We start from the raw sequence: 6,000 nt of genomic DNA, 5'->3' as shown, positions 1-6,000 counted from the left end.
CTAAGCATTGAGGATTCTAAGCATGGAGGATTCTAAGCATTGAGGATTCTAAGCTATGAGGATTCTAAGCCAAGCATTGAGTTTTCTAATCTTTGAGGTTTCTAAGCATTAAGGCCTCTATGCATTGAGGTTTGTAAGCATTTGGGATGCTAAGCAATGAGGTTTCAAACAATAAAATTTCTCAGCATTGAGGTTTGTAAGCATTGAGGATTCTAAGCATTGAGGATTCTAAGCTAAGCATAGAGCATACTAGGGATTGAGGATGCTAAGCATTGAGGATTCTAAGCATTGAGGATTCTAAGCTATGCATTGAGGATTCTAAACGTTGAGGATGTTAAGCATTGAGGATTCTAAGCATTGAGTTTTCTAAGCAAAGCATTGAGGATGCTAAGCATTGAGGATTTTAAGCATTGAGGATTCTAAGCATTGAGGATTCTAAGCATTTAGGATTCTAATCTAGGCATTGAGGATTCTAAGCATTGAGGATTCTAAGCCTTGAGGATTCTAAGCATTGAGGTTTCTAAGCTGAGCATGGAGGATTCTAAGAATTGAGGATGCTAAGCATTGAGGAAGCTAAGCATTGAGGATTCTAAGCATTGAGGATTCTAAGTATTGAGGATTCTAAGCTAGGCATTGAGGATTCTAATCATTGAGGTTTCTAAGCAAAGTATTCAGGTTTCTAAGCATTGAGGATGCTAAGCATTGAGGATGCTAAGCATTGAGGATGCTAAGCATTGAGGATGCTAAGCATTGAGGATTCTGAGCTATGCATGGAGGATTCTAAGCATTGAGGATTCTAAGCATAGAGGATTCTAAGCCAAGCATTGAGTTTTCTAATCTTTGAGGTTTCTAAGCATTAAGGACTCTATGCATTGAGGTTTGTAAGCATTTGGGATGCTAAGCAATGAGGTTTCAAACAATAAAATTTCTCAGCATTGAGGTTTGTAAGCATTGAGGATTCTAAGCATTGAGGATTCTAAGCTAAGCATAGAGCATACTAGGGATTGAGGATGCTAAGCATTGAGGATTCTAAGCATTGAGGATTCTAAGCTATGCATTGAGGATTCTAAACATTGAGGATGTTAAGCATTGAGGATTCTTATCATTGAGTTTTCTAAGCTAAGCATTGAGGATGCTAAGCATTGAGGATTCTAAGTATTGAGGATTCTAAGCATTGAGGATTCTAAGCATTGAGGATTCTAATCTAGGCATTGAGGATTCTAAGCATTGAGGATTCTAAGCATTGAGGATTCTAAGCATTGAGGTTTCTAAGCTAAGCATGGAGGATTCTAAGCATTGAGGATGCTAAGTATTGAGGATGCTAAGCATTGAGGATGCTAAGCATTGAGGATTCTAAGCATTGAGGATTCTAAGCATTGAGGATTCTAAGCATTGAGGATTCTAAGCATTGAGGTTTCTAAGCAAAGCATTGAGGTTTCTAAGCATTGAGGATACTAAGCATTGAGGATGCTAAGCATTGAGGATGCTAAGCATTGAGGATTCTAAGCATTGAGGATTCTAGGCATTGAAGATGCTAAGCATTGAGGATGCTAAGCATTGAGGATGCTAAGCATTGAGGATGCTAAGCATTGAGGATTCTAAGCCAAGCATTGAGTTTTCTAATCTTTGTTGTTTCTAAACATTAAGGCCTCTATGCAATGAGGTTTGTAAGCATTAGGGTTGCGAAGCATTGAGGTTTCAGAGCAATAAAATTTCTAAGCAATGAGGATTCTGCGCATTGAGGTTTCTAAGCAATGCATGGAGGATGCTAAGCATTGAGGTTCCTAAGCAGTGAGGATTCTGAGCTTTGAGGATTCTAAGCTAAGCAATGAGGATGCTAAGCAATGAGGATGCTAAGCAATGAGGATGCTAAGTATTGAGGATGCTAAGCATTGAGGATTCTAAGCATAGAGTTTTCTAAGGTAAGCATTGAGGATGCGAAGCATTGAGGATTCTAACTATTGAGGATTCTAAGCAATGCATGGAGGATGCTAAGCATTGAGGATTCTAAGCATTGAGGATTCTAAGCTATGCATGGAGGATTCTAAGCATTGAGGATTCTATGCATTGAGGATTCTAAGCCAAGCATTGAGTTTTCTAATCTTTGAGGTTTCTAAGCATTAAGGCCTCTATGCATTGAGGTTTGCAAGCATTTAGGATGCTAAGAAATGAGGTTTCAAACAATAAAATTTCTCAGCATTGAGTTTTGTAAGCATTGAGGATTCTAAGCATTGAGGATTCTAAGCTAAGCATAGAGCATAATAAGGATTGAGGATGCTAAGCATTGCGGATTCTAAGCATTGAGGATTCTAAGCTATGCATTGAGGATTCTAAGCATTGAGGATTCTAAGCATTGAGGATTCTAAGCATTGTGGATTCTAATCTAGGCAATGAGGATTCTAAGCACTGAGGATTCTAAGCATTGAGGATTCTAAGCATTGAGGATTCTAAGCCTTGAGGATTCTAAGCATTGAGGTTTCTAAGCTGAGCATGGAGGATTCTAAGTATTGAGGATGCTAAGCATTGAGGATGCTAAGCATTGAGGATTCTAAGCATTGAGGATTCTAAGCATTGAGGATTCTAAGTATTGAGGATTCTAAGCTAGGCATTGAGGATTCTAAGCATTGAGGTTTCTAAGCTATGCATTGAGGATTCTAAACATTGAGGATGTTAAGCATTGAGGATTCTAAGCATTGAGTTTTCTAAGCTAAGCATTGAGGATGCTAAGCATTGAGGATGCTAAGCATTGAGGATTCTAAGCCAAGCATTGAGTTTTCTAATCTTTGTTGTTTCTAAACATTAAGGCCTCTATGCAATGAGGTTTGTAAGCATTAGGGTTGCGAAGCATTGAGGTTTCAGAGCAATAAAATTTCTAAGCAATGAGGATTCTGCGCATTGAGGTTTCTAAGCAATGCATGGAGGATGCTAAGCATTGAGGTTCCTAAGCAGTGAGGATTCTGAGCTTTGAGGATTCTAAGCTAAGCAATGAGGATGCTAAGCAATGAGGATGCTAAGCAATGAGGATGCTAAGCATTGAGGATGCTAAGCATTGAGGATTCTAAGCATTGAGTTTTCTAAGGTAAGCATTGAGGATGCGAAGCATTGAGGATTCTAACTATTGAGGATTCTAAGCAATGCATGGAGGATGCTAAGCATTGAGGATTCTAAGCATTGAGGATTCTAAGCTATGCATGGAGGATTCTAAGCATTGAGGATTCTATGCATTGAGGATTCTAAGCCAAGCATTGAGTTTTCTAATCTTTGAGGTTTCTAAGCATTAAGGCCTCTATGCATTGAGGTTTGCAAGCATTTAGGATGCTAAGAAATGAGGTTTCAAACAATAAAATTTCTCAGCATTGAGTTTTGTAAGCATAGAGGATTCTAAGCATTGAGGATTCTAAGCTAAGCATAGAGCATAATAAGGATTGAGGATGCTAAGCATTGCGGATTCTAAGCATTGAGGATTCTAAGCTATGCATTGAGGATTCTAAGCATTGAGGATTCTAAGCATTGAGGATTCTAAGCATTGTGGATTCTAATCTAGGCAATGAGGATTCTAAGCACTGAGGATTCTAAGCATTGAGGATTCTAAGCATTGAGGATTCTAAGCCTTGTGGATTCTAAGCATTGAGGTTTCTAAGCTGAGCATGGAGGATTCTAAGTATTGAGGATGCTAAGCATTGAGGATGCTAAGCATTGAGGATTCTAAGCATTGAGGATTCTAAGCATTGAGGATTCTAAGTATTGAGGATTCTAAGCTAGGCATTGAGGATTCTAAGCATTGAGGTTTCTAAGCTATGCATTGAGGATTCTAAACATTGAGGATGTTAAGCATTGAGGATTCTAAGCATTGAGTTTTCTAAGCTAAGCATTGAGGATGCTAAGCATTGAGGATTCTAAGCATTGAGGATTCTAAGCATTGAAGATTCTAAGCATTGAGGATTCTAATCTAGGCATTGAGGATTCTAAGCATTGAGGATTCTAAGCATTGAGGATTCTAAGCATTGAGGTTTCTAAGCTAAGCATGGAGGATTCTAAGCATTGAGGATGCTAAGTATTGAGGATGCAAAGCATTGAGGATGCTAAGCATTGAGGATTCTAAGCATTGAGGATTCTAAGCATTGAGGATTCTAAGCAATGCATGGAGGATGCTAAGCATTGAGGATTCTAAGCATTGAGGATTCTATGCTATGCATGGAAGATTCTAAGCATTGAGGATTCTAAGCATAGAGGATTCTAAGCCAAGCATTGAGTTTTCGAATCTTTGAGGTTTCTAAGCATTAAGGCCTCTATGTATTGAGGTTTGTAAGCATTTGGGATGCTAAGCAATGACGTTTCAAACAATAAAGTTTCTCAGCATTGAGGTTTGTAAGCATTGAGGATTCTAAGCATTGAGGATTCTAAGCTATGCATTGAGGATTCTAAACATTGAGGATTCTAAGCATTGTGGTTTCCATGCTAAGCATGGAGGATTCTAAGCATTGAGGATGCTAAGCATTGAGGATGCTAAGCATTGAGGATGCTAAGCATTGAGGATTCTAAGCATTGAGGATTCTAAGCATTGAGGATTCTAAGCTAGGCATTGAGGATTCTAAGCATTGTGGATTCTAAGCATTGAGATTTCTAAGCAAAGCATTGAGGATGCTAAGCATTGAGGATGCTAAGCATTGAGGATTCTAAGCTTTGAGGATGCTAAGCATTCAGGATGCTAAGCATTGAGGATGCTAAGCATTGAGGATGCTAAGCATTGAGGATTCTAAGCATTGAGGATTCTAAGCTATGTAAGGAGGATGCTAAGCATTGAGGATTCTAAGTATTGAGGTTTCTATGCTAAGCATTGAGAATGTGAAGCATTGAGGATTCCAACTATTGAGTATTCTAAGCAATGCATGGAGGATTCTACACATTGAGGATTCTAAGCATTGAGGATTCTAAGCATTGAGGATGCTATGCATTGAGGATGCTAAGCATTGAGGATGGTAAGCATTGAGGATGCTAAGCATTGAGGATTCTAAGCATAGAGCATACTAAGCATTGAGAATGCTAAGCATTGAGGATGCTAAGCATTGAGGATGCTAAGCATTGAGGATTCTAAGATTTGAGGATGCTAAGCATTGAGGATTCTAAGCATTGAGGATGCTAAGCATTGAGGATTCTAAGCTATGCATTGAGGATTCTAAACATTGAGGATGTTAAGCATTGGGAATTCTAAGCATTGAGGTTTCTAAGCTAAGCATTGAGGATTCTAAGCATTGAGGATTCTAAGCATTCAGGTTTCTAAGCAGTGAGGATTCTAAGCTAAGCACTTAGGATGATAAGTATTGAGGTTTCTAAGCATTAAGGATTCTGTGCATTGAGGTTTCTAAGCATTGAGGATTCTAAGCATTGAGTTTTCTAAACTAAGCATTGAGGATGCTAAGCATTGAGGATTCTAAGCATGGAGGATTCTAAGCATTGAGGATTCTAAGCTATGAGGATTCTAAGCCAAGCATTGAATTTTCTAATCTTTGAGGTTTCTAAGCATTAAGGCCTCTATGCATTGAGGTTTGTAAGCATTTGGGATGCTAAGCAATGAGGTTTCAAACAATAAAATTTCTCAGCATTGAGGTTTGTAAGCATTGAGGATTCTAAGCATTGAGGATTCTAAGCTAAGCATAGAGCATACTAAAAATTGAGGATGCTAAGCATTGAGGATTCTAAGCACTGAGGATTCTAAGCTATGCATTGAGGATTCTAAACATTGAGGATGTTAAGCATTGAGGATTCTAAGCATTGAGTTTTCTAAGCTAAGCATTGAGGATGCTAAGTATTGAGGATTTTAAGCATTGAGGATTCTAAGCATTGAGGATTCTAAGCATTTAGGATTCTAATCTAGGCATTGAGGATTCTAAGCATTGAGGATTCTAAGCCTTGAGGATTCTAAGCATTGAGGTTTCTAAGCTGAGCATGGAGGATTCTAAGTATTGAGGATGCTAAGCATTGAGGAAGCTAAGGATTGAG

The sequence above is a fragment of the Coturnix japonica genome, chromosome 10 (genome assembly GCF_054131305.1).
Source record: "Coturnix japonica strain WE chromosome 10, WE-NBRP24, whole genome shotgun sequence".
Classification (NCBI taxonomy): domain Eukaryota; kingdom Metazoa; phylum Chordata; class Aves; order Galliformes; family Phasianidae; genus Coturnix; species Coturnix japonica.
The sequence above is the reverse complement of the archived record's forward strand: the minus strand, read 5'-3'. Positions refer to the sequence as shown.